The following is a 27,170-nucleotide window of genomic DNA, read 5'->3' as shown; positions in this document are numbered from 1 at the left end:
ATTAAACAAGGGGTGCCACAGGGTGGTGTTCTATCCCCTCTTTTGTTTAATTTCTACAAATCTAAGCTACCTTCACCACCAGAAGGAGTCACTATCCTTTCATACGCCGATGACTACACAATAATGGCCACAGACCCAGTCCCACAGATCGATGAGCTCTGCAACAGAATAAACGGCTACCTCCCTGATCCCGACTAAATCTTCCGCGACCTTATTTACAACATGGACTTCCCAAATGTCGACCATTTTGAACATCCACGCCGATGGCACTACGCTACCGACTGTCCTACACCCCAAAATCTTGGGTGTGACGTTTGATCAGGATCTACATTTTGGTGAGCACGCAGCCGACATTGTTCCGAAAATCCAGAGCCGTAATAAAATCCTCAAATCCCTTGCTACTCGATACAATCATAAAGCGTGGGCCTGGCCCTAAAGAGCAACCAACTATGCTTTGTATTTAGTTTTTTGCAACCATTCTTTTTAGGTAAGGGTAATCGCTATGTTAATTGGATGTGGCTGGAAAAGGGTGCACCCAAACGGTGTGAATGTGGATTTTATTTCCAATTAAAGGAAGTAAAACCAATTTAAAAAGAATTACAGCAAAAGTCAACTTAAAACCGTGGTATATATTCGTCCGATATATTATTAATTTCAATATAATTGTTTACACATTATAAATAAACTAAGAATGTTAGCCTATGTTATAACCAGTCAAGAGGTAACCACTATTACCATTCATATTTACTTCAGGATGTGTGCGATTGGGCAATATTTGATAGTAACGTAACCAATTTCAAGTAAAATGCAAATGTGTGACATTACAGTTGGTTTTCAGCTCTACATACAAGTCCATTAACAATTCCTTGCTAAGACTGTACAACACTATTGGGCGTGAAGGTTTTACAAAGTGTAATAAAGCTTGCACGATGTTACTTGGGTGTTCCTTTGCTGCTATGACAAGTGCATCAAAAGTGCCGCGCATTAACTCACATGCACGCCGGTTTTCTATCTGCCATTTCTGCGCCGGTGCTGCTGGAACTGTTGCAGATGGGTTATTTGTTTCGCTATAATCGCCGGTGCTGTCGCTATTAGGGGACGCTGCTGTTGTTGTAACAGTGCTTGATGTTGCGCCCGAAGTTGCTGCAGAAAAAAAAGAGTCAAGTTATTACAGCTAGCAAGGTTTTATTGTGCTGTAATGGCGAAAACCTGTCCGAGGTTTTTGAGCATACAAATTTAGGTCGTTCTGTAAACAAGACCAGAAAGGCTTTGGAGAATTCTCCAAGTGTTTTTGGCAATATTTTTATACAGATCAAGCTTGTCTAATCGTTTATTCAATGTTACTTACCCGCATCATCTTCGCTTAGTTTCTGCTTTTTACTGCTTGGCTCTCTTTCTTCAATGGATGTACTTGGCTCAGTTGCGGCCTCGGGTACCTGTTGATCCTTCTTTTGATAGTATTCTCGCAGCACCGAATATAAATTTACCGAGATACAACGTGTTAGTTACTCTTTCATTGCTTGCTTCTGTGGCACATTACCTGGATGCATGTGCACAAGTGTCGCCTCAGTGTTAGCGCCAATTGAATTCAGAAAGCTTGCAGGTAGCAACCACTTGTACCACTCTCATACATTAAATAACTACCAAAACCGCTTACACCCGCATATGAAATGTTATTATTTTTATTATAATTTTATTAAAAGTTGCCAATACGCAACTGACAGCCGTAACTGACAATACTTCAAATGGATTGGGTTGCGTGAAATTAAAGAGTAGCAAAAAATACTACTATGTATAAAACAGCTGATAGGGTTGTTGTATGTCAATTTCGTTAAGTAACTAAGTTGGTGAAACCGAAAAAAAACTAAGCCGCAAATCAGGACTAACTTAAGTCACAACTAAGTTTTAGCCTTAGTCGAGTTGGTGAAATCGGCCCTAAGTATTTTACTACACCCACTGTCACAATAGGCATAAACTTCACAGCCATACAGCAATGATGGTAACAAGTAAGACTTTGCCAGAAGCAATCTAATTTTAACTGGCGTGAAGTGTTGTGTGGTCCATAGTGTTCGTAACGTGCCATATACTTTGCCAATTGTAGAAAGGATATGATTATTCCAAGTTAATGTTCTGTTAAAAATTACACCAAGATTTTTTTCCGTGTCGACAAAGTTTATCGGAGCATTGTTCAGTGCTATTTTGGGGCGCTGATCTATGTTAATGGTTTTTTTTATAAATAGCGATGCATTGAGACTTACTTGGATTTAAGACTAGCCCGTTATCACTAACCCATTTATTCATGAGACATAGATCGTTTTCGTACAGTTATTATTAAATAATATACTTGAACGTCATCTGCATAAACGTGCACTTTACTCTATTTAACCCTTAAGCAACTGAAATGGAAATACTTAATATTTTGTTATGAAAATTAAAGCTCTTAATTGATTTGAAGGCGAAAAACTCGAATCTTATGTTTTCCTGACAAATAAATGTTCCTTGGAAGCTACAGGTGGACGCCTGCAGACGGTCTTAGTGCTTTAGGTGAAGAAAAAAATAATACATGTTTATATTCTAACAAATTTAGTGCATTCCTCTTATTTGCAACCTTCTACTAACGTTCTAATCACTTAACTGTTGAATAAATAACTCCACTATTCAATAATGCAAAATGGCCTTTATTAAAGTACTTCACAATAACTCTTATACTTCGCAACTGATAGCTTGCGTAAATCAAACTGATTATCGCGCCTCAACTGTTGCTGCTTTTTATACTGTTTGTTTCCTCGTTGAAGTATTTCTAGGCGCTTCTATTTCTAGAATCTACTACTTATTTATCAACTATAACTACAGATGCACGATTTTATAGCTTCTCGCATGGCCCATGCGCATGTACATGTGAGTGATACTTGCACAAATGATTGCGTACTTTCGGGAGTATCTCAGATATATGCATGTGTTTCTCTCTCCGCTGCGTGTACGTACGTACGTGTAGACATAATGACTGATTCATTTATGTAGATACAAGTGACTGCCTGCTTTATTGTTGTTGTGGTTTCATTTACGTAGCATCAGACTAGTGATGTGAGTATCACTAATATTCGTCACACTGTCCTCCACCTAAGTCTGATCGTCCCGATCAAACAAATCTCTCGATCTAACCGCTGCTAACCTCTCCAAATGAACCACCCTTATATTTCGAGGTTTCTCCATTGTTTGTAGATGACATCACTGATCCTCTTCACAACTCCGCACGGGCCTTCCCACCTGCACCAAAATTTGGATGGAACACCGTTCGGCCGCAGACGGTGAGGGATTTATAGCAGTTCCAAATCTTCCTCCCGGAAACCTTCCGAATTATTTTTCTTGTCGTACCTGAGTTTTATCTTACTACTCATTAACCTGGGCCGTTTTACTCTCTGTTGTTTGGCCAATGAACTACTTCGTAGAGCTTGCGCTTGACGGATTGGCTTTGCATCATCAGTATCGTCTTGAAGTTTCACAACAATAGTGCGCGCTGGCTTGAAACCACCCTTGCATTCTTTCTGGAAAATTCTTACAGTCGTTTTAGTGCGTCTATTAGGGTTTGTCAATGCCTGTGTTTTTCTCGCAGATACCTTCGGTTTTGATTTGTTTGGCCCATTCGTTCCATCAACCCTTGCCCGAACTGCTGCCTTTGACTTTTGTGGTTTTTATCGAATCTTATTCACCAGCACTATATTACTGCTAAAACCTTTTTCCAAACTAAAGTTAAGTGGCACATCCTGGTTCTCACAACGCACCACCCTTCTCTGCATATCGATCTTGATGTCGCGGTTAACCAAGAAGTCCACTCCCAACATGACTTCATCAACGATCTCCGCCACAACGAATTTGTGTAGAACTGTGACCTTTCCAATTAAGACTTCACATATCACTTCTCCCTGGACTTGGTTATATACGCATCCTTGCTCCAGGTAACGCTTTTACTCTCCTGTTGACCAAGTCAGATCGGATTAAGGAATGAGATGCGCCTGTATCTACAGTCAGTACACGTTCTTTGCCAACCACGTTCCCTCTGACGGTAAGACTGCTCGATTTTCTTCCAATTTGCGACACAGATATCACAGGACATTGAATAGCTGGAGCTAGCTGTCGATGTAGACAACATACTGGCTCTTGCTCATTCCCTCTAGCTTTGTTATTAAGACCACCCATGCTGTTGAAACCACTACGATCAAGATCGCAATTACGTGCAATGTAACCGGGCTTCCCGAATTCGAAGCATTTGATAACTACTTCACTCCGCTTTTTCGATCCTTTCAGCGCCTCCAATATTGTGTTCACCCAGTCGGGCCTTTCTACCTCCACACGGCGTGCTTTGAACGCTGGCTTACACAGAAACGATGCTGTTTCCTGAAGCAGAGCATGTGATACCGTTTCTGTAAATGTAGGTTTTGGGCTTTCGTATGTCGCTCGCTTCGTTTCTACGTCCCGTATGCCATTTATAAAACTCTGGATTTTTACCCTCTGGGTGTACTCCACAGGTGCGTTCGCATTTGCCAAATGAACCAACCTTTCAACATCCGAAGCAAACTTTTGCAAAGTCTCATTAGCTTTTTGGTAACGCTTTTGCAATTCTAAATTATATATATATCTGTTTCCTGTGTTCGCTTCCGTACCTTCGTTCTACAGCTGCTATCAATCTGTCATAACTGTTCCGTTCGTACTTTGGAGTAGACTGTAAGATTTCGGCAGCTGGTCCTTTCAATGCTACGAAGAGCAGCAACTTTATCTTCAGCATTCCAGTTGTTAACTGTTGCGGTCTTCTCAAATTGTAGCTTAAAGGCCTGGAAAGGAATAGAACCGTCAAAGGATGGTGTTTTTACCTTTGGATTACTCGTTGAAACTGCTGGGCGATTTAGTTGCAACTGCTCGATACGTCCTCTCAAAGCATCCACCTAGGCCCCGATTTTTTCCTCAAACTGTAAAATTTTTGTATCCTGGGCCTCCAGCTTCAATGATACCCTTATCTCCTGTGCCTCCAGCTGCGAGGATATGCGGGCCTCCTGTGCTTTCAACTGCTCAGCCAACTGAGATGTCATATATGTCTCCTGTGATTCCAGTTGAGATGCCATTGTCGAAGTTTGAGCAGATATTGCAGCCAATATCATGTTCAAGTCTGTGCGTAACTGTCTGCGATGTTTCGTTTTTCTCTTAAATTTTTGTTGTTGATTCTTCCACATCAGGATAAAAGACATACTCGTCAACATTAATTCCTTCCAACTCCAATACCTCTCGTAGCTGTGCTTGAAGTTCGATCTTATTGTCGGTTGTATTCAATCCACGGCTCTCCAACTCCTTCTTCAGTCGCTGGATCCTCAATTCACTCAACTTTGCTATGTCCAAGTTGTATTCGCAATCTTCGGAATTTATTCAACAATTCCTCTTCTGACACCAATTCTAACGAATTTAGTGCAATTCCTCTTATTTGCAACCTTCTACTAACGTTCGAATCACTAAACTGTTGAATAAATAACTCCACTATTCAATAATGCAAAATGGCCTTTATTAAAGTACTTCACAATAACACTTATATTTCGCAACTGACAGCTGGCGTAAATCAAACTGATTGTCGTGCCTCAACTGTTGCTCCTTTTTATATTGTTTGGTTTCCTCGTTGACATATTTCTAGGCGCTTCTTTTTCTAGAATCTACCACTTATTTATCAGCTATAATAACAGATGCACGATTTTATAGCTTCTCGTATGGCCCACGCGCGTGTATATGTAAGTGATACTTGCACAAATGATTGCATACTTTCGGGAGTAACTCCGATATATGCATGTGTTTGTGCGTCTCTCTCCGCTGCGTGTACGTTCGTATGTGTAGACATAATGATTGATTCGTTTATACAGATACAAGTGACTTCCTGCTTTATTGTTGTTGTGGCTTCATTTTCTTAGCATCAGACTAGTGATGTGAGTATCACGTAGTGTCACTAATAGTCATCAAAATATCAATTCATTTACCAAAAGGTGCTTTTATTTAACCCTCCGATTAGCGGTTAATAGATTCAACACATCTTAGCGTTGCCGTCTGGCCAGACGAAATTTGACACAATGAACTTTATCCACAAATATTTAAATTTGGAAGAAAATTCGTCGCATACTATGATAGCCCAGAAATAAGTTTGAAATTTTATTGATAAATTTTGAAATGAATGCGAACTATAAGGTCTTATAGGCTTAAAAATATGTTCGTCTAGCCAGACGACAACGCTAAGATGTGACATAATCAACTTTAGTACAAAAAAATGGGTAAAATAAAAAGAAAAAATATCGATTTCCGAATTATCATAAAGACCGCCTATAAACTTAAAAAGTCACTAAAGCTTTTCATGATAGGGTGGGTAGCAGTAAAGTTATTCACGAAAATAAAGCCTTCTCGTCTGGCCAGACGCCACAATCTATCGGAGAGTTAAAGTGAATATTCCGTTCAATAACAAAAATATTCAATATGTTTTAAAATAACTATTTTGCTATACGATACTCTGTAAAACAGTTTTTTGCATCGGAATAACAGAAATTTATATTGCATTTCGTACAAAAAGTGTGCGTTTCAGATTTTTTACACAACCTGCAGGATTTTTTTGGTCCCCATTTAGGAAAATGGTCAATTCGATCAAATCTGATATTATCCCCTGAATGAATGGCCTTTTTACCAACACTACTAGTACTGGTAGTTGGCTATTCATTAGCCAGTGGGCGACCAACCGACCTCTTTTCAACTGAAGCACAAAGCTCTCTGGCAATGCTACAGCGAAATACGTACATGGTCATATATTGTACTTCTTCATCAGCAATCCCATTTTTTCAGCATTGAGTATTCTATACAAAACGAATGCATTGGTTACAGCCATGTCGAGGAGATGATAAAATAATCTTTTAGCCATTTCTTGAGTTTTAATTCGGAGTCCGTTGCGACCCATATACGAGTCCATTAGGTCCACTCCTTCCATGTGCGCATTATATTCGCGTATAATTTGTGGACAGTCGATGTCTATATAAGACTTTTCCTTTCTTATATATCTTGGAATTTTAGATTGCTGATCTGTAATTTCAACATCCGCTCTTCCGAAAGGTTTAATACCTACATATGTCGAGCAAAGTGTGAAATTTTTTGTGGCCTTCCACAAAACGGTGCTGATGTCGACGCCGTAAGCGGTTGCAACAAACTCCGTTGAATATCCCCGTGGAACTTTTTTCAATTCTTCACTTTTGTCCGTTGGTAGCTTGCATTTTGGGATCCGATACGCTCTCACAGTTCCTAGACTATATATATCACGTGCTCTCAGGTACACCAACATTTTCTGATGAGACATTTTGTGGTAACAGCAATCAACAGCAAATAAACACTTTCTCAATTAAAAAATTAACGTTAATCATAAAAAAATTTACAAAACCGCACATAAAACGTGACAAAAACTGAGGAACTTTGTATCACTCAAGCTACTAAGACCGTCTATAGACGGCCTTCACAAAAACCTCAATACTACAAAGTTTTAATAGCGCATACCTTACATAAAAATTTCAGAACAACTGCGTTGTAGAAAATGATTTTTATTATAATTCTAATGCGCTCTAAATTCACACATAATTTCCCGTCATTTTCACGAACGGTTTTGAAAAAAACAGCTGTAAAGCACATTCCATGCACAATCAACGGTATGAGCGCATAAGATGCTACGCACGTTGTTTTCAATTTTATTTTGATTTAAGTAATGACCGTCTGGAGATGGTGTTAGGTGCTTAAGGGTTAAGAATTTCAGGCAGGCCATTTATATTATTATTTATATAGACCGAATAATAACGACGCTTAATGCTTGATATCTCTCAAGAATATACGTACTTACTAGCTCCAAGGATGGTGCTGAGAGGTTGAAAAGCGTTTTAAGTTTTAAGCGTAGTAAAGTATGGTGAACTGAGTAAAATTCCTTCGAGTGGTCGAAGAGTGTGAGGAACGTTACATGGTCCTTATCCATATTTCTTCTAATATCAACTGAAACGCTTCATAGCGCTGTGATACAGCTCTTGCTTGTTCTTAATCCCGACTGATACGGGCTTATCAGGGAGTTGTTATGGACAAAAATATTTATCTGTCGATGCATCACGCGTTCGAAAACCTTAGAAAGAAAAGTCAGAATAGCAATAGGTCGAAAGTCAACATTTCGTTTCTGAACAGGAATAATTTTAGCTTTTTTCCAGCATTTAGGATAAACTGATGTAGTTAAAATGGAGTTGAAAGCGTAAACGATATATGAAGGAATTCTTGGCAGGATGCATTTTACGAGCTTAGGATGAACACCATCAAAGCCAACGGCGCTTGACTTGATTGAGAATGGACTCGACCACATCGTATTCAAAGACGCATTGAAAGGCAAAACCGGGTAAGACACTTGGACCATAACTATAACGATTATAGTTAATATTATGCAGAGGTGGGGAATTTGCAAAGGTTACGTTTAACTCATCTACTTTTTTCCAATGCCAATTTCGCGGATCTGCTTCCACGTCTTCTGTGAGCCAATGGCTGTACTGAACTGATATTCATAACACTTTCTTTTTTGCCTCTTAATTGTTTTTTCACGTCTCTTCTCAGTTTCTTGTAATCATTATAAGCTCTCTCTGATCGATTTTGTTTCCAACTCAGATAAGCTTTGCTGTGTTTTTCTATTAGCTGCTTTATAAAATTGTTAAACCATGGATGCCTCTTGGACCCAGCTGACCTTGTTATAAGCGGAACAAATTGGTCAAAGAGGATATTTATGTTCTTTTGAATAAAACTTATCTGATCATCGGCAGAAGTCATAATATGTATTGAGCTCCAATTTATAGCATTAACACCTGCATCGAGTTGACCGTAGTCTATACGATTGAAATCGCGATATGAAAAACTTGAGGTGTCAGAAGCGAAATGAAAACCATACGATATAAAAATTAAATCGTGTTTGGAGAGTTGGGGGAAAGAAGTTGGTCATATAATGCCATCATCGTGATCATCTAGAGTTGTCGGTCGGTTGTTGTCGTTCGCGCGTGCCTAAGCACAAAAATACTTAGTTAGTGCCAACAAGTGTATAAAATACCAATGAATTAATACTTGTACTTATTGTAACGATTTTACTTGCAACTCCCCTTATTTGCAATCTTCTGCTGAGTTCGAATCACTAAACTGTTGAATAAATAACTCCAATATTTAATAATGCAAAATGGTCTTTATTAAAGTACTTCACAATAACACTCAAACTTTGCAACGAGTAGCTTGCTTAATAACCAAACTGATTGATAGCTCAATTGAAACACCTCTTCGCCTCTACTGTCGCGCCTTTTATACTTTTTGATTTCTCATTGCATACTTCCAGGCTTTTCTATTCCAGAACTTACTAGTTTGTTTCAGCTACAAAATCGCCAGCCACACCTACGTTTATAATTTCCCATTTGAGTAATACTTGCACAAATTATTGCCCTCTCTTGTGACAACTCAGATAAGATATATGCATGTGTTTGTGCATTTGTTCTCCGCTGCTCGTACACATGTGTAGACGCAATAATTGATTCGTTTATGTAGATACATAATGATTGAATTATTGATGTGAATTCACGTCACTGCTTAGAATCGGCTTAGAGATAGCAGCACCCCTTAGTTTTGCTAATATTCGTAACACTGCCCTCCAACTAAGTCTGATCGTCCCGATCAGACAAATCTCTCTATCTAAACGCTGCTAACCTCTCCAAATGAACTACTTTCATTTTGGCTCGTGGTTTGGTAGTGGTTTGTATGCGGTAAACTACATCGTTGATCCGTTTTACAACTTTGTATGGGCCTTCCCAGTTACACTGCAATTTCGGAGACAAACCTTTTTTTCGTTGTGGGTTGTATAGCAGCACCAAATCTCCTTCCTGAAACCCTTCCGAATTAATTGCTTTATCGTACCTCGCTTTCATCTTGTCACTCACAATCTTTGCTCGTTGCCTTACCAGATCGTGTATCTCTCTCAGCTCTTCTTCCAAGACACCAGTGGATTTCTTGACATTCCTCTCCGCATCGGCATCCATCCCATACTTAAAATCAGCTGGCAGTCGAAGGTCATTGCCAAAAATTACCTTTGCGGGAGTTTGGCCCGTTGTGTCATGTACTGCCGATCGGTAGGCCATCAAGAATAATGATATGTGTGTATCCCAGTCCTTATGGTACTTGTCTACTACTTTCCTTAAATGCTCCTCCAATGTTCTATTGAAACGTTCCACCATACCATCGGACTGAGGATGCAATGAAGTTATCCGCGTTTTTCGAATGCCCAACTTCTTGCACATTTCTTGGAACACAGCTGATTCATAAGTCCTGCCTTGGTCAGAATGCAACTCCATCGGTACACCATACCTTGCAACCCATTCGTTTTTAACCACTTCTGCTACTGTTTCTGCTTCTTGGTTTGGGATTGGGTATACCTCTGGCCATTTACTGAAATAATCCATAACCACCAGTACGTATTTGTTTCCGCGGTTGCTAGTAGGAAATGGACCTGCGACATCCACGGCGATCCTTTCAAATGGTTCACCTGAAATATACTGCTTCATCTGGCCATGACTTCGGGTTTTGGGCTCTTTCGCTCTGTTGCATACCTCGCAGTTGGCAATCCACTCGGTGACCGACTGACGGCAACCAACCCAATAGAGTATCTGCTTAATTTTCTCGAGTGTCTTCGTGATTCCAAGATGACATCCACTTGGACCATTGTGCAGCTCGCTGAGCTCGTCAGGAATCCTCTTTCTGGGAACTATCAGTTTCTTCTTGCATTGACCATCCTCACTCTCCCATACTCGATGCAAGCAACCGGATATCAATTCTAAACTGTTCCACTGTGCCCAATATGACTTCGCAATGGGACTCTCTGCTGACATCTCCTCTCTGCTTGGTCTTTCGTTTCGTTCCAGCCCTTGCATGACATGTGACAGATCTGTATCTTCTAGCTGACACTTTCTTAGTTGTTCCTTGTCCCATTCATCCGTACACGTTATAGTCATTAGCCGGACATCTATAATGTCTTCTTTAGCCTCGGCCTTTGAACAGTGCTTGCATTCCAAACTACATGGTCTTCGTGACATTGCATCAGCATTTCCATGGGTACTACCTTTTCGATGCTCAATGGAAAAGTCATAGCTTTGTGGTCGCTCGATCCACCGTGCCAATTGTCCTTCCGGATTACGGAACTGCAGAAGCCATTTCAACGCTGCGTGATCTGTCCTGGCACGGAATCGCTGGCCGTAGAGGTATTTGTGAAAATGTTTAATGCACTCTACCAATGCCACCAGCTCTCTCCGCGTAACACAGTAGTTCCTCTCTGGTTTTCCAATCGAACGGCTGTAATATGCAACTACCTTCTCCTGTCCATCGACCAGTTGTGATAAAACGCCTCCTATAGCATATCCACTCGCATCTGTATCTAGAATAAATGTTGCTCCTGGAATCGGATATGCTAACATTGGGGCAGTGCACAAACGCTTCTTCAATGTTTGGAAAGCCACTTCTTGCTCCTTCTTCCATTCAAAAGCTTTGTTTGTTCTTGTAAGCTCATGGAGGCTAGGGGCTACGCTGGAAAAATTTGGTACAAATCGGCGGTAATATGTGCACAGCCCAAGGAAACTTCTCAATTCATACAGATTCTGTGGTCTTGGCCAATCCTTTACTGCCTCTATCTTTTCATTCGCTGTACGGATACCTCGTTACCTTGTGACCCAAATAATTTACTTCCTTTTTAAACAGCGCACACTTTTTGGGACTTAACTTCAGACCAGCGCCAGCTATTCTCTGGAAAACTTCATCTAAGTTTTTAAGATGTTTATCAAAGTTCTTGCCCAATACGATGATGTCGTCCAGGTACACCAAGCATGTTTTCCAATGGAGTCTTTTCAATACCTGATCTATGAGTCTCTCGAAAGTAGCTGGTGCATTAAATAGTCCAAAGGGCATCACTGTAAATTGCCAAAGACCATCTCCGACGCTGAAGGCTGTTTTCTCTTTGTCTTCCTCCTTCACCTCCACTTGCCAGTAGCCGCTTTTCAAGTCCAGTGTGGAAAACCATTCCGTACCAGATAGCGAGTCCAGAGTGTCGTCAATTCTTGGCAATGGGTAGCTATCCTTTTTCTTAACGTCATTCAACTTCCGGTAGTCCACGCAAAACCTCATTTTTTCATCCTTCTTCTTTACAAGTACTACCGGTGAGCTCCAGGGACTAGCTGATGGTTCGATGACGCCGCTGTCGCTCATTTCTTGTATAATTTGACTTACAACTTCCCGCTTCGCCAGTGGAACACTACGTGGAGCTTGACGGATCGGCCTTGCATCTCCAGTGTCAATTTGATGTTTCACAACATTGGTGCGGCATGGTTTGTAACCATCCTGGTCAAATATGTTTGCGTACTTTAGGAGCAGTTGCTTTGCCTTACTCTGATAATCTTCCTCTAGCCCCTCCGTCCATGCCGTGATGTCATTTGAAAGATCAGTATTACTAGATGAAACGTGTTCCTGGAGCTGTTCACAGTTAATAATTACTTCAGCCTCCTGGCATCTTCCCAAAATAGCTCCTTTGGTCAGTTTGAGTGGTGACTTGAACTCATTGAGTACTCTTAACGGAATACGTTCATCTTGTTTTGTCATAGCCAGGGTTTTTCCTACAAGTATGTTCGGTGCTGATTTGTTTGCTGCTTCGACAACCCACAATTTGTTTGTCCCACAATCTCCATCAACCTTTTCCCAGATGACTGATTCTGATTTTGGTGGTATTTCCTGACTCTCTTCCACCAGCACTCGTTTACTGCTGTAGCCTCTCTCGTAACCGAAATTAAGTGGCACATCCATGTTCTTATATCGCATAGTCTTGCTTTGCATATCGATTTTGATGCCTTGGTTGATTAAGAAGTCCACTCCAATTATGATTTCATCAACAATACCTGCCACTATAAAATTGTGTAATACCGTGACGTTCCCAATTGCTATGACGTTCCCAATTGCTACTTCACATTTAACTTCTCCAATTACCTGGGTGTCCTCTCCAGTGGCTGTACGTAATCTTGCTCCAAGCAATGGTCTTATCGTTTTGTTGACTAAATCCGCTCGAATGATGGAATGAGATGCACCCGTATCTACAGTCAGTAAACGTTCCTTTCCATCCACATGTCCTCCAACAGTAAAATTGCTCGATCTTCTTCCAATCTGCGAGATAGAGATTATGGGGCATTCAATTGCGGGAGCCAGCTGCCGCCCCTTGCGGCTGACTCGATTTAGTTTAACGATTGAGTGGTCTTGGAGATTTGCTCATCTCCTTCTGCTCTGCGTTTACGACCACCCACATTATTGGAACTGTTAGGGTTGGTGTTGCAATAACGCGCAATATGCCCTGGCTTTCCACACTTAAAGCATTTGACTGCATCATTATTCTTCTGCTGCGTACCCTTCAATGCTTCCAAAATTGTGTCTACCCAGTCTGGCCTTTCCACTTCCACGCGATGAGCTTTATATGCGGGCTTACTCAAAAGTGACGCTGTTTCCTGAGTCAGTGCGTGGGATACCGTTTCAGCAAATGTTAGTTTTGGATTCGCATATGTAGCCCGCTTCGTTTCCACATCCCGTATGCCATTTATGAGCTCTGGATTTTTACCCTTTCAGTGTATTCCACGGGTGCGTCCGCATTTGCAAGATGAACCAATCTTTCAATATCTGAAGCAAACTCCTGCAATGTCTCACTTGCTTTTTGGTAGCGGTTTTGCAACTCAATTTGGAATATCTGTTTTCTATGCTCGCTTCCATAACGTCGTTCTACAGCAGCCATCAATGTGTCATAACTGTTCCGTTCGTACTCTGGAATAGTCTGTAAGATTTCGGCAGCTGGTCCTTTCAATGCTACGAAGAGTGCAGCATTCCAGTTGTTCACTGCCGCGGTCTTCTCAAACTGTAGCTTAAAGACCTGGAAAGGAACAGAACCGTCAAAGGATGGTGTTTTTACCTTTGGATTACTCGCTGAAACAGCTGGGCGATTAATTGTAATTCCTGGATCCTATCTTTCAAAGCATCCATCTCTGCCTCTATTTTATCCTGTCGACCCCTGAAGCCTTCATGAAACTGGGTTAGTTTTTCTTCCACATGCGCTTCCAGTTTCGATGATATACGGACTTCCTGCTCTTCTAGTTGTGTGGAGATCTGAGATGATATCTGTGCTGAAATTTGTGCCGACATTTCGGAAATACGCGTCTCCTGTGCTTCAATCTTAGATGTTATGCGTGTTTCTTGCGATTCCATCTGTGATGTTATGCGTGTCTCCTGCGATTCCAGTTGAGATGACATTTGTGACGACATTTTTGAAATGCGTGCCTCCTGTGATTCCAGTTGGGATGCCATATATGTTTTCTGTTCTTCCATCTTGGATGTTAAACGTGTCTCCTGCGATTCCAGCTGAGATGCCACTGTCGATGTTTGAGGGGTAGGAAATTATAGTGACTCGTACTGGTGGTGAAGGTAGTTTTGATGTGTAGAAGTGAAACAAAAGTGGGGATAGGACACCACCCTGTGGCACCCATTGTTTAATTATTCTTGGTTTACTTAATACCTATGTTGTTGTTGTTGTTGTAGCAGTGCTTCGCCCCCATCCAATAGCTGCGACCGATCACAAATTGTCATCAATATCCTCTAGCGGGAGTCCAAGGAAACTTGCTGTTTCAACAGCTTGAGGGGTGTTAGAGGCATTGGTTCCACATTACAATTAAAGAGATGGTTGGTGTCATGTGGGGACATATTGCAAGCAGAGCATACATTTTGTATGTCGGGGCTGATTCTGGATTGGTAAGAGTTTAACCTGTTACAGTATCCCGATCGAAGTTGAGCTAGAGTGACTCGCGTTTCCCTGGGGAGTGTGCGTTCCTCTTCTGCAAGTTTTCGGTTACTGTTGAGTACTGATTCACCGGGCAATTCCTGGCATAAAGGTCCGACGCCTGTTTATGGAGTTCACTGAGGACCTGCTTGTGTTTTTTGCTTCATACGGCTGAGTTCTCAGGTGCCGTATTTCCTCATAATGCTTACGGAGGTGACTCCTTAAGCCCCTGGGCGGAGTTGGCTCACCAATCAGATGTCTGTTGGAATGCCCAGGTTTCTGGGTATTCAACAGGAACTGTTGAATAGCACGTAATTTCTCTCCCTGATGGGGAGTATTCTCGCCCCATTATGTAGATGGTGTTCTGGCGACATAAGAAGACAGCCCGTGGCGGTTCTGAGAACAGTATTTTGGCAGGCCTGTAGCTTCTTCCAGTGGATAGTTTTTAGGCTTGGCGACCATATAGGGGACTCGTAGCATGCAATCGGCTGGTCAATTGCTTTGTGAGTGGTAATGAGCATTTCTTTGTATTTTCCCCAAGTACTGCCAGCAAAAGATTTGAGGATTTTATTACGGCTCTGGATTTTCGGTACAATTGCGGCAGCATTCTCACCAAAATATAGATCCTGATTAAACTCACATCCAAGATTTTGGGGTGTAGGACAGTCGGTAGCGTAGTGCCATCGACGTGGATGTTCAAAATGGTCGACATTTGGGACGTCCATGTTGTAAATAAGGTCGCGGAGGATTTAGACTGTGATAATGCCACGTTTCGCGAGGCGAAAAAACTGGAGAGATCAGAGAGGTAGTTGTTTATTCTGTTGCAAAGCTCATCGATCTGTGGGCCTGGGCCTGTGGCCATTATTGTGCAGTCATCGGCGTAGGAATCGATAGTAACTCCTTCTGGTGGCGAAGGTAGCTTAGATATGTAGAAATTAAACAAAAGTGGGGATGGGACACCACCCTGTGGCACCCCTTGTTTAATTCTTCTTGGTTTTGATGTTTCGTTTCTAAATTGCACCGATGCCTGCCGACCACCCAGATAATTTGCGGTCCACCTTTTAAGACATGGGGAAAGGGTAGACCCTTCCAGGTCTTGCAGTAACGTGCCATGGTTGACCGTATCAAAAGCTTTTGATAGGTCTAGCGCAACGAGTACTGCTCTATGGGGGGTTTTGATTTAAACCGCAATTTATCTGGGTGCTAATGGCATTTAGCGCGGTGGTGGTGCTATGGAGTTTTCTCCATGCTGATGACAGACTAGCTGCAAATTTGCTTTGAAGTAGGGTAGCAAAATGGCTTCAAGCGTCTTGGCTACTGGCGATAGGAGAGATATCGGTCGGTATGACTCTCCTGTGTTAGCTGGTTTCCCAGGCTTTAGTAGCGGGACCACCTTGGCCATTTTCTATTTTTCGGGAATGACAAAGGTGGAAAGAGACAGGTTGAAGACATGTGCTAAATATTTGAAACCCTCTTTCCCTAGGCTTTTAAGCATCGGCATGGCTATGCCGTATGGGCCCACTGCTTTGGATGGTTTAGCATGACCGATGGCATCCTCAACCTCTTTGGTGGTGATGGTAATTGGCGACGCGCTGAATTTATGTTTATATGCGTGTCTCTTGGCCCTCCGTCTTTCTTTGTCGACCGTAGAATGCATAATATATTGTCGGCAGAAAGCGCTTGCGCATTTTTTCGCATCCAACAGCACTTTATCGCCAAAGGCGATGGAAATTTTGTCATTGGGCTTAGACGGATTCGATAGGGATTTTACGGTGGACCAAAGCTTACCTACACCGGCAGAGCGGTTACAAACACTTAGGTGCTCCTCCCATTTCGCCCGCTTGTGTTCATCCACAAACAATCTGATGCGGTGTATATCCATTATTTGGGGGTCGGCGGGATCGAGCTGTCTTATAAGGTCGCGTTCTCTCGCTAAATTTGTGGCCTCCGCCGGAAAGTGAGGCCGGAGGCCGAATTTCGGGAATTCTACCGGCGGGAATGAAGCGAGCCGAGACGGATTCAATTCAATGACCTTGCGGAAAGCACGCTCCCCTTGGAGCCACAAAAGATTTATAAAAGTTACGTGGACGTCGGATTTTGGGATCTAGCCCAGAACAACCTGTACGATGCAACCATCCCTTGCTAGAGACACACTGACAAGAGTCTGACCGTCCTAAAAAGATTCTTTTACGGCAGACGCAGCAAAACCATTTCTCAGACGGACCCGGATTGGATTCGATACCTTCCCGGAGCAAGAGAATATGGAGCAGTCCCGCTGCAAGGAGAGACCCAACAAATTAAACAAATTAAAATTAATTAACTGAAATGACAGTCCTTGGTCGGGAAAAATCCCGAGTCGCTCCGGTACATAGAACCGACTGCCTTGGGAAGCGACTTAATACCTATACTCCTTTATGGCTGTGAGATTTTTCTAACTGTGACTATGCGAGCAAAAAGAAGTCAAATTTTGCTTACAATAACATTGCCAGATATGTACATGGGCTGAATAGACTTCATCACGTTTCCCATTACTATGGAAAGTTGCTCGACACATCCTTTGACAACCTTCTAAATGTTACAACTCTTACTACCTTATATAAGATAAATCATACCAAAGCTCCTCATTACCCATTTCGAAGGCTTCAGTTTCTTCATTCAACAAGGTCAATGCTTCTTGCACTTTTCAAATACCGTATGTTAGTTTCTGAAAGACAATTCTTTGTCACTTCGATCCGTCTTTGGAATAACTTTCCTGCTAGAATAAGGCAAATACGTAACGCACTGCATTTCAAGCAAGAGTTAATCTGTTTTTATAACTAACTCACATATTCTTCCATAACTTATTTACTTTACTGATTTCTTATCAGTGTTTAAAAAACTGTGTGAGTTGTCATGTTATTTGATTTTGCTTGTCATTGCGCCTTTGAGAAAAAACAAAAGTCTCAGTTCTAGCACAAACAAAAAACGAGAAACGAAATAAATGAAATGCCGTAAACAGTCGCGCCTTCGTATATTTGAGTCGTTTATTTTGAAAGTGGTTTAAGTCCATTTAAAAAAAAATGGAGTTAATGATAACAATAATCACATTTCTATATAATCTTTTTTTTATAAACAATTTAAGTCTAGTATCATTAAAATCGCTATGATTTTGGGGACTTGAAAGGAAAAAAAACATTTTGAAACTGGTTTAAGTCCACTCAAATAAAACTTATTATTTAATATTTATTTAAAATTTATTATTATTAATTATTATCTGGAAGAAGCAATTCATAAAAGATTAAAAAACTCTAGTGGCGAACCTGTAAATTGGCTAAGGATATGTTGGATGCGATTTATAAAAAATGCATCCTATAAAATGCTTTATAAAGAATCTATGGAAGTGGAAGGGTTCAAAATACTTGATTTATTACGTTGTCGGCGAAGACTAAGAAACTTCAACAAAATAAAATTAACACCATTATAGCAAAATGTACGTCCCATTTCAACTACTAAGTATAAGGATATGATGGAGTTACTAAGGTACACATATACCACCTATGCACTATGAATATTTTAACAACCTCACACATAATCTAAATGAGGAAAAATAATATGGCAAAATCTTCAATATTATCCTTAATAAATAAGTGAATGTAAATTAAATTTTTTAATAAATGAATTAATATTTATTTTTAAAAACATTTTTTTAATTACATAAATACAAATCTATATCTAACTTAAAAACTTCTCTATTTATTTTAAAGCTTTTACATTCATCTACATCGAAGATAAAATATATACAATTTCTATTATATAATTTCTTAAAAATAATTTCACAAACAAAAAAGCCATTTTATTAATTTTGAAAGTGGTTTAAGTCCGTTTTAGGTTCTGAAACGCAGCTAGTAAAGTTTATAAAGCATATTACGTTATATATTCTAACATGTTTAAGGTCACAAAGCCAAAAAAAAAATTAATACTACTTAACAATATTTTTGAAACAAATCAAACACAAACCCTTAAATACCTCAATATAAGAAAAAATGGACTTAAACCACTTTCAAAATTAACGACTCATTTAATTACACTGGACCACGAATTTCAACTTTTTCTCTTTACCAGAAACGCCGTTATGAAATTGGTATGTAAAATCACCCCCTGATTTCGAAAATTGAGTTCATTTTTGATTTGTATAAATAAATAAATGTATTATGCATTTATAGCAAATTTTATCGTCTTTCCGATTCTGTAACCTTTTTTGCAATTGCCTGACCCGTTCGTGAGATATACGTAATTAAAGGGAGCCATCTTTTTGGTTTTTTCGAATAACGGTAAATTGCAAATATCATCAAAAATGAACTCGATTTTCGAAATCAGGGGGTGGTTTTACATACGAATTTCATAACGGCGTCTCTGGTAAATTTTGGCCGTCGACCAGTGTTATTGATATTACTGCGTCTTTCCTCTGTGCGCGCAGTCGCTGTAAAATCAATGCTTTTGATTTTAACAGTCGCAAAAATTAACAGTCTCAAAAAGCAGCAGTCGTGAAACATGAAAACCAACGCTTTTTGCAAACTGCAAGCGAGTGTTATTTTGCGTTTGGTTATGATTTTTGTTTGTAAGACGAGGCGATACAGCGTTGCACGTAATCGTTGTACATGTAAATCCAAACACTACTAGGAGTTAGTTTTTGCGTTTACTTCTCAGTAATTGTAACGGTATCTCTTTTTGTTTGGTGGTTAATATTGCTGCTAAAAGAACATATTTAAAAATTTAGTATGATTTTGTGCGGTAAGCTAATCATCAAAAAACTATTAAAAATTTCAAAAAGAGCATCTACACTATGCAAATTTTTAGGCACAGTGGCTGAAAATAAAAATTAAAACTGAAAACATTGTTAACAACTCAAGTCTGGAGCTCGTAACAACCATTGGAAGCATGATTTTGAAGTCAATTGAAATAAGAACTAAAATTTTATTTGATAATGAATTTTTAGTTTCGTGCTTGTTTTAAATCCATGTAATTGTTTTAATTAAAATATAAATAAATATTTATTATTTAAATTTAAAATGTTTCAAAATAAAATATACACACATGTACATATGTATGCAGAAATATGTCATATATTCTATTTTTATACCTTTCATGAACATGAAATGGTATATTAACTTTGGTCCGATGTTTGTAACGTTGAGAAATATAGAAGATAGACTCACCATTAAGTATACCGAATTGATCAGGGCGACGAACTGAGTTGATATAGCCATGTCCGTCTGTCTGTTTGAACGCAAACTAGTCCCTCAAATTTTGAGATATCTCAATGAAATTTGGCACAAGGATGTATTTTTGTATTATATTAGACATTTGTCGGATCCGGTAGGATCGGACCACTATAACATATATCTCCCATACAACCGATCGTTGAGATAAGACGATTTTGGTCATTCCTGCCGCAATTTAGAAGGTATAATCGTGAAACTCGGTGATATATATTCTAATATATCATAGAAGATATCCTGAAAAAATCACTTTGATCGGAGCTATATATAGCATATATCCCATACAACCGATCGTTCAGATAGGAAGATTGGCAATTTCTTCCTTAATTTCCAATATAAAGACGTTAAACTTGGTTATATTTATTCTAATATATCATAGAAGATTTCATGAAAAAATCATTTCGATCGGAGCTATATACAATATATATCCCATACAACCGATCGTTCAGATAGAAAGATTTTTAGCCATTTCTCCCTTAATATTCAATATAAAAACGTTAAATTTGGTGATATTTATCCTAATATATCATAGAAGATTTTATTGAAAAAATCAGTTTGATCGGAGCTATATGTATGTATATAGTATATACCTATCCCATACAACCGATCGTTCAGATAGAACGATTTTGGGCCATTTTTCCCTTACTTTCCAATATAAAAACGTGAAACTTGGTGATATATATTTTAATATATCATAGATTTCCTGTAAAAATCATTTCGATCGGAGCTATATATAATATATATCCCATACAACCGATCGTTCAGATAAGGGGGTTTTTTGCCATTTTTTATTTTATATTTATCTTAAAAATCGTTTAGGTATGTACATCTGTTCACTATATATTTCTTATCTTATACATCCGATTATTTGGAGATTACGAACGGGATAAGATTATTGTTCAGCCCCATTCATGAAAGGTATGAAGTCTTCGGCACAGCCGAAGACAGTCCCGTCCTTACTTATTTATTTTATATTTATCTTAAAAATCGTTTAGGTATGTACATCTGTTCACTATATATTTATCTTATACATCCGATTATTTGGAGATTACGAACGGGATAAGATTATTGTTCAGCCCTATTCATGAAAGGTATGAAGTCTTCGGCACAGCCCGTCCTTACTTGTTTTTTTAATATACTTGAAATGGAAATGCATGCACATTAGGGTGGCTCTTCGTTGCATGGAGGGGGAAAAAAGTGTTTGGATTCTTGAAAACGAATATATGCAAAGTTTTTGGCCAATCAAAAAAGATTTAGAGGTGGGGCAAAGGGCTTTAAATCCTGAAAAATTACGAATTTTTACAATTTCGTGTTTCAGGCTTCCATATTTCTAAACCCTACGAAAATTTCCTGCTTTTCCATACCGTAATAAAATCTGTATTTGCTTAATTTTCTAAAATGGCCACAATCTTCAAAATCGGTCGATCAGAGTTACAGGGCAAAATATATATTGCTTTCGACGACCAAATTTGAAAAGTAAATTAAGTTGGTGCAAATGTGTTGCACGTGCATGCTGAAGCGTGACATGCTTGTGATATACCGTTATAACCGTTATGGAGTGGAAATCTATTTCCAGAAATAACAGGTCGTAAAAAGGCGGAACTACTTCCAATTGTTACTTACAGGAATTGAGAACAGTTAATAGGAGCTCCAAAATTATATGCTGCAACAGGCTCGGCAATAGGTGATACGTTGTATGAACTGTTATTTGAATGGGATCTGAAGGATGATATTGTGGCCTGTTGTTTTGATACGACATCGGTTAACACAGGCGTTATAAAAGGAGCGGCAACGTTATCAGAAAAAAAACTTGCGCGAAAACTTTTATATCTACCTTGTCGTCATCATACTTATGAAATTTTGCTGAGAGGGTTTTTCGAATGTTATTGTCCATTAAATACTAGTAAGAACGTTCAGTTATTTCGGCAATATCAAGATAATTGGAGAAACATCGACAAAAATAGTTTTAAAGATTTGCTACAAAATAACGAATTGAAATTACTTTTTAGCAATAGCAAAGATACTATTCTAAATTTCTCTAAGGAAGAGTTGAAAAATAAAATAGAAAGAGATGACTATAGGGAATTATTGGAATTAACGTCTATATGTCTAGGAGCAAGTGATGGCATAAAGTTTCGGGTACCAGGGCCCAATCATCATGCTCGGTGGATGTCTAAGGCATTGTATTGCTTAAAAATTTATTTATTTCGTGAACAGTTTAAACTAACGGAGTATGAAGAGAATTCGATAGCAAGTATATGCGCGTTTATTAGACAATTCTATGTTAAGCTTTGGTTTAACTGTACCAATTCTTATAGAGCACCTCTTCAAGACTTATCTTTTATTAAAGAAATTTATAAATACAGAAATGTTAATAAATAAATATCTGACATTGCAATAAAAAAGTTTTGTAACCGCCTATGGCACCTACCTGTCTGAAGAATGTATTGCATTGGCATTGTTCGATGTAAAGTCTCTTGTACAATGAATAAAGAAAGGGATTCATGAAGGTTTAATGTGGCCACATAAATCGTTCCCGAGATGGTCGGGCCAGCACCTTAATGGTGCTGTGGTACCGGAGCGTACCGGATCTGTATCCGGCAAAGGACCATCACATCGATAACACTCCCCAAAGCCTTCGGGGAGCAACCTTATCGCTACAACAACAACAACAACAAAGGGATTCAAGGGGTTGTGTAGCGCAATATATAGCTTCTCCAACCCAATTGTCAACCTCACCTTCGAGCGGCGAATCCCGTTTCACTAACAGACGAGGCTCTGGCGACCCCAAGCTCCTCATGGAACTTGGGGGTGGGGAGGGAGGGATGGCCTGAAGGTTTAATGTGGCCATATAAATCGTTCCCGAGATGGTCGGGCCAGTACCTTAATGGTGCTGTGTTACCGGAGCGTATCGGATCTGTATCCGACAAAGGACCATCACATCGATAACACTCCCCAAAGCCTTCGGGGAGTAACTAATCGCTACAACAACAACATTGTGGAAAAAATCAAAAACATAACAGACAACTGCGACAAGGAAACAGAAAATTTAAAGAGGTTACACTTAAGGCCCAGTGAAATCAACAAATTCATAGAAAAAGAACTACACGATTTTGTAACAGGAAATACAATTGATACGATACTGGGGGGATACAGAAACATATAAAAAAGCTAAGCATACTGTTATAAATATAAAAGTAGTTGACGACACAGCAGAACGGGGAGTAAAACTTTTGGAAGCATATAATAGAATACTTGCAAATGACGAACAAGAAAAACAATTGTAACTGATTACAAAAAAAATTTGAATCACACAATAAATCATCATTAATTGAGGTGATGTGTGGAATAATGGTATAAGTCGAGTTACACCGTTTTTCCATAAATCAACTAAATAAAAAGAGCACGATTACATACACATATCATATTAATCTTAGAAAATAATAACAAAGATATTAGCTTCATTTATGGAAAAACGGTATAACTTGCTAATAAAATTTTGCAGTAGTGAAGCATCGAAATGGTATGAAAATATATTCAATGTCGTAGACCAGAAAGAACTGAAAAATAAAAGAATTGAAGTGGTTTCAAAAACGACTAAGCAGACAGAGAACTCCATTGTTAAAAATAGAAAAAGTTTAAGTGATAAAAGTAGTAAAAAAAAAATTTCTAAAAATTATAAACGGAAATAACAAATAGTTATAAGCACATCTAAATTATAGAATATAATGTATTTAACAATGGTTATTAATGTATTTACTATTTGGTTTAATAAAGTATATCAATCAAAATATATGATATTCGATCTGTGGAATAACGGCATAACTCAAAAAAAAATCATCCATTTTCTAATAAAATTATGTATATATAAAATTTGTTACTTTTTCTTATCAAAGAATCATACTATATAAAATCCTACCAAGTAGGATTATTATAAATTTATTTTTACCTGCATTAACTTTTTCTCACTTTTCTCAAAACTTATTATTTGTCCAATATTTGTTGTTTTAGATTTATTTGAAAGCAAAATATGTCTAGAACTTACTAATAACACGATAAATTACGTTTCGCCCATAACAAATGAAGTAGGGTTGACCAAATTAAAGAAATTGTAAAAATTCGTAATTTTTCACGATTTCAAGCTCTTTGCGCCACCTCTAACCCTTTTTCGATTGACCTAAAACTTTTTATATTCTAGTTTTTAGGCTATTCGCATATTTCTAGGGGTGAGATCGAGAATCGGAACACTCTGGAAAATAAGGGCCACCTTAATGCACATACATATATACATGCATAAGTACATCGTATTACGTATAACGCTGTATCGTCTCGTCTTAGTAAACAAAAATCATAACCAAACGCAAAATATTAGTCGCTTGCAGTTTGCAAAAAGCGCTGATTTTCATGTTTCACGACTGCTGCTTTTTGAGACTGTTAATTTTTGCGACTGTTAAAATAAACACCATTGATTTCACAGCGACTGTGGACTCTGAGGAAAGCCGCAGTAATATCAATAATTAAATATACGAAGGCTCGACTGTTTACGGCATTTCATTTCTTTCGTATTTCGTTTTTTACTTGTGCTAGAACTGAGACTGTTGTTTTTTCTCAAAAGCGCAAGCACAAGCAAGTGTTCGAATTAATAAGTCGACGAACAGTAAAGTTTATGAAAATCGAAATTTTCGTGACTTTTACTATTCCGACTGCAGTCTTTTAAACACTGTTTCTTATCCTCCTTTACTCTCCACCGCCAACCTTCTCTAAGAATTAAACTTATCACCTTACTACTATTGCAAGCTCGCCTTTATCCTTAATTTCTGTTCTTCATCCCTAGGCCAAGCTCTATTAATATGCAACTTTTACACCCTTTTGATATTCTACCCGCGAAAGTAGCCGGATAATTTTTTACCCACAAAAGTAGGTGGTTACATCGAAATAATCACACAACAGCTGTTGCTTAGAAAAAGGCAAAACTGAAAAATAAAGAATTGTAAGCGCAAATAAGTAAAGATAATAGTAAAAAAGTGTTGCCTCTTGCTATACATATTTGTTTACATTATGTACTTTCACAGAATAAATTACAATAGGGGGACTCATGAAAGCATATAAACTTATAAGGTGCAAAATTATATCCATTTACACACGCTGTTATATGAACGCACCTAGTAATACTCTTGATAAACTTGATTGTTTATCAGCTGTATTATTGCCAAAGACAATTTTTTTGATTATTATACAAATTAAAAAATGCCAAAATTAAGTGAAAAATCAAAACTAAAACGCCTTTATTGCTGATGTTGGCGATTTCTGATGAAAATGCCTGCTGTAATGTCTGCAGGGTTGCATTTCTTTGAGTTTACCGCGTTTACACAATGAAATGTACGCGTAAATTTATACAAATTGTGTAAATGATTTTCCATACAAAATTTGACAGCTAGTTTACGCACTAGATAAATTTATACGTTTACACACTTTATAAGGCATTTATACGGTTACATGAGTCCCGCTAGTATACCTATGTAGAAACTTATCATGCATAATATGCATATACACATCGTCCCGTTTATTCGTTAAACTCGTATCTACAAGTGAGACATTTTCGGTAAAGCGAACACGGTTGCCACACCATGTTTTCATTTCGGACCAAAATTCATCGAAAAAAGTCCAAATTTTTGTTTTATTTTAATACTATAAAATACAAAATTTTAGGATGTTTCCTTATAAAATTTTACTAAACATAGTGAAGACTTTCCTTTATTTAAAACTGAACAAACAAATATATGTGCATGCAACCAAAAATGATACTATATATTTTGACATAGGATAAGTCTATGTCTTCCACCAACCAAACGTTGTGAACCTAGTTTTGGTCACAAAGCTCTTGGTTCTAGCATTATGTTGTTGACTGCAATGAAATAAAATGTATAATGCAGTTAGGTTTCAGTAAGAAACGGTTCAAAATTTGCGTTCTGGTGTTGCCGAACTATGTATGTGGAAAATTCAGTAAATCATAAATGAAACTAGGCAATTTTGTTAGTGCTATTTTTATAGATGCTTACTTTTTCCCTTAGCGTTTAAACTGTGTAAGTGTGAGTTTTGCCCCAGGCCTCAGCGGTTCTGCTAGCACCTACGGGAATAATTTTATACAAAACATTTCTTCCGAAATCAAATCTCTTTTGCATTTGCTTCCTTCTGTCTTCGAGTTAAAATATTTCTTGTGCCAAGATACTTAGTTTTCAATTACCTACCTTGCGTGGCTTAACACCACAACAGTCCTGGAATTCCTTGAATTCAATGAGCTGGGTGAGAAAGATTTAAATATCAACGTGCCAAACGAGAAGTAGGTAATGCATAGAATTTCTTTGTATAAGTTTTGAAAGTGTTAGGCTCACGGCAGAGTGCTCGCTATAAGCTATGCTAGGCGAGAAGCAATTTTTATTTTCATATATTTTACATAGTGTTGTACAACCGATCGAAATATCTAGCCGTTATTAATATTATTATAAAACAAGAGTTTTTTTTGATTAGTCGGTTATTTCATCAACAATTAACGACAATGTGTTTGCCAACACTTTTCTTTTTAATGCCTGGCATAAATTATATCCTAGGTGAAATGTTATTGTTCTGGTACATTTTACTGACTGAGCAATTTGTATGGTGAGATTTCCATTGAAGTAAATTTAAAATTATATGGGGGCTAACGAAAGTGTGGCGAATTTTTGGGCAATATTGAGAATTTTTACCTGAGTGAAAAAGGAAGAAAAGTACCAATCGTGGATACTGCCTAAAAAGGACCAAAATTGAAGAAGAGGGACCAGTGGAACAAATGGGGTTGGAAGGGTCCATTTTTGGGCAAAATGGACCAAAATGGCAACCGTGAAAGCGAAGAAAACTACCTTTCGAATTTCTCCAGACACTGGTGAGTTTCTCAGTGATGACAGCGTTACCACTTGGGCCAGAATCGCGAATAAATGAACTGGTAACGATATTCGGTTACATAATGTTCTGGG

At 38.6% G+C, this 27,170-nt stretch overlaps 1 protein-coding gene and 1 long non-coding RNA gene across 3 annotated transcripts in view; both read right to left on the bottom strand.

Annotated features, from left to right (window-relative positions):
• The window catches only part of Ak2 (Adenylate kinase 2), a 165,586-nt gene that overhangs the window by 112,591 nt on the left and 25,825 nt on the right, over positions 1 to 27,170 (bottom strand). The window lies entirely within an intron of this gene.
• LOC137246597 (uncharacterized) lies at positions 610 to 1,938 on the bottom strand. Its single transcript, XR_010951589.1, has 2 exons — positions 1,349 to 1,938; positions 610 to 1,143 (listed from the first exon to the last, which is right to left on the bottom strand). It is a non-coding gene; the product is annotated as an uncharacterized lncRNA (long non-coding RNA).

This window comes from Eurosta solidaginis, chromosome 3, assembly GCF_040869045.1.
Source record: "Eurosta solidaginis isolate ZX-2024a chromosome 3, ASM4086904v1, whole genome shotgun sequence".
Taxonomy (NCBI): Eukaryota; Metazoa; Arthropoda; class Insecta; order Diptera; family Tephritidae; genus Eurosta; species Eurosta solidaginis.
This window is presented reverse-complemented; position numbering and strand designations above follow the sequence as displayed.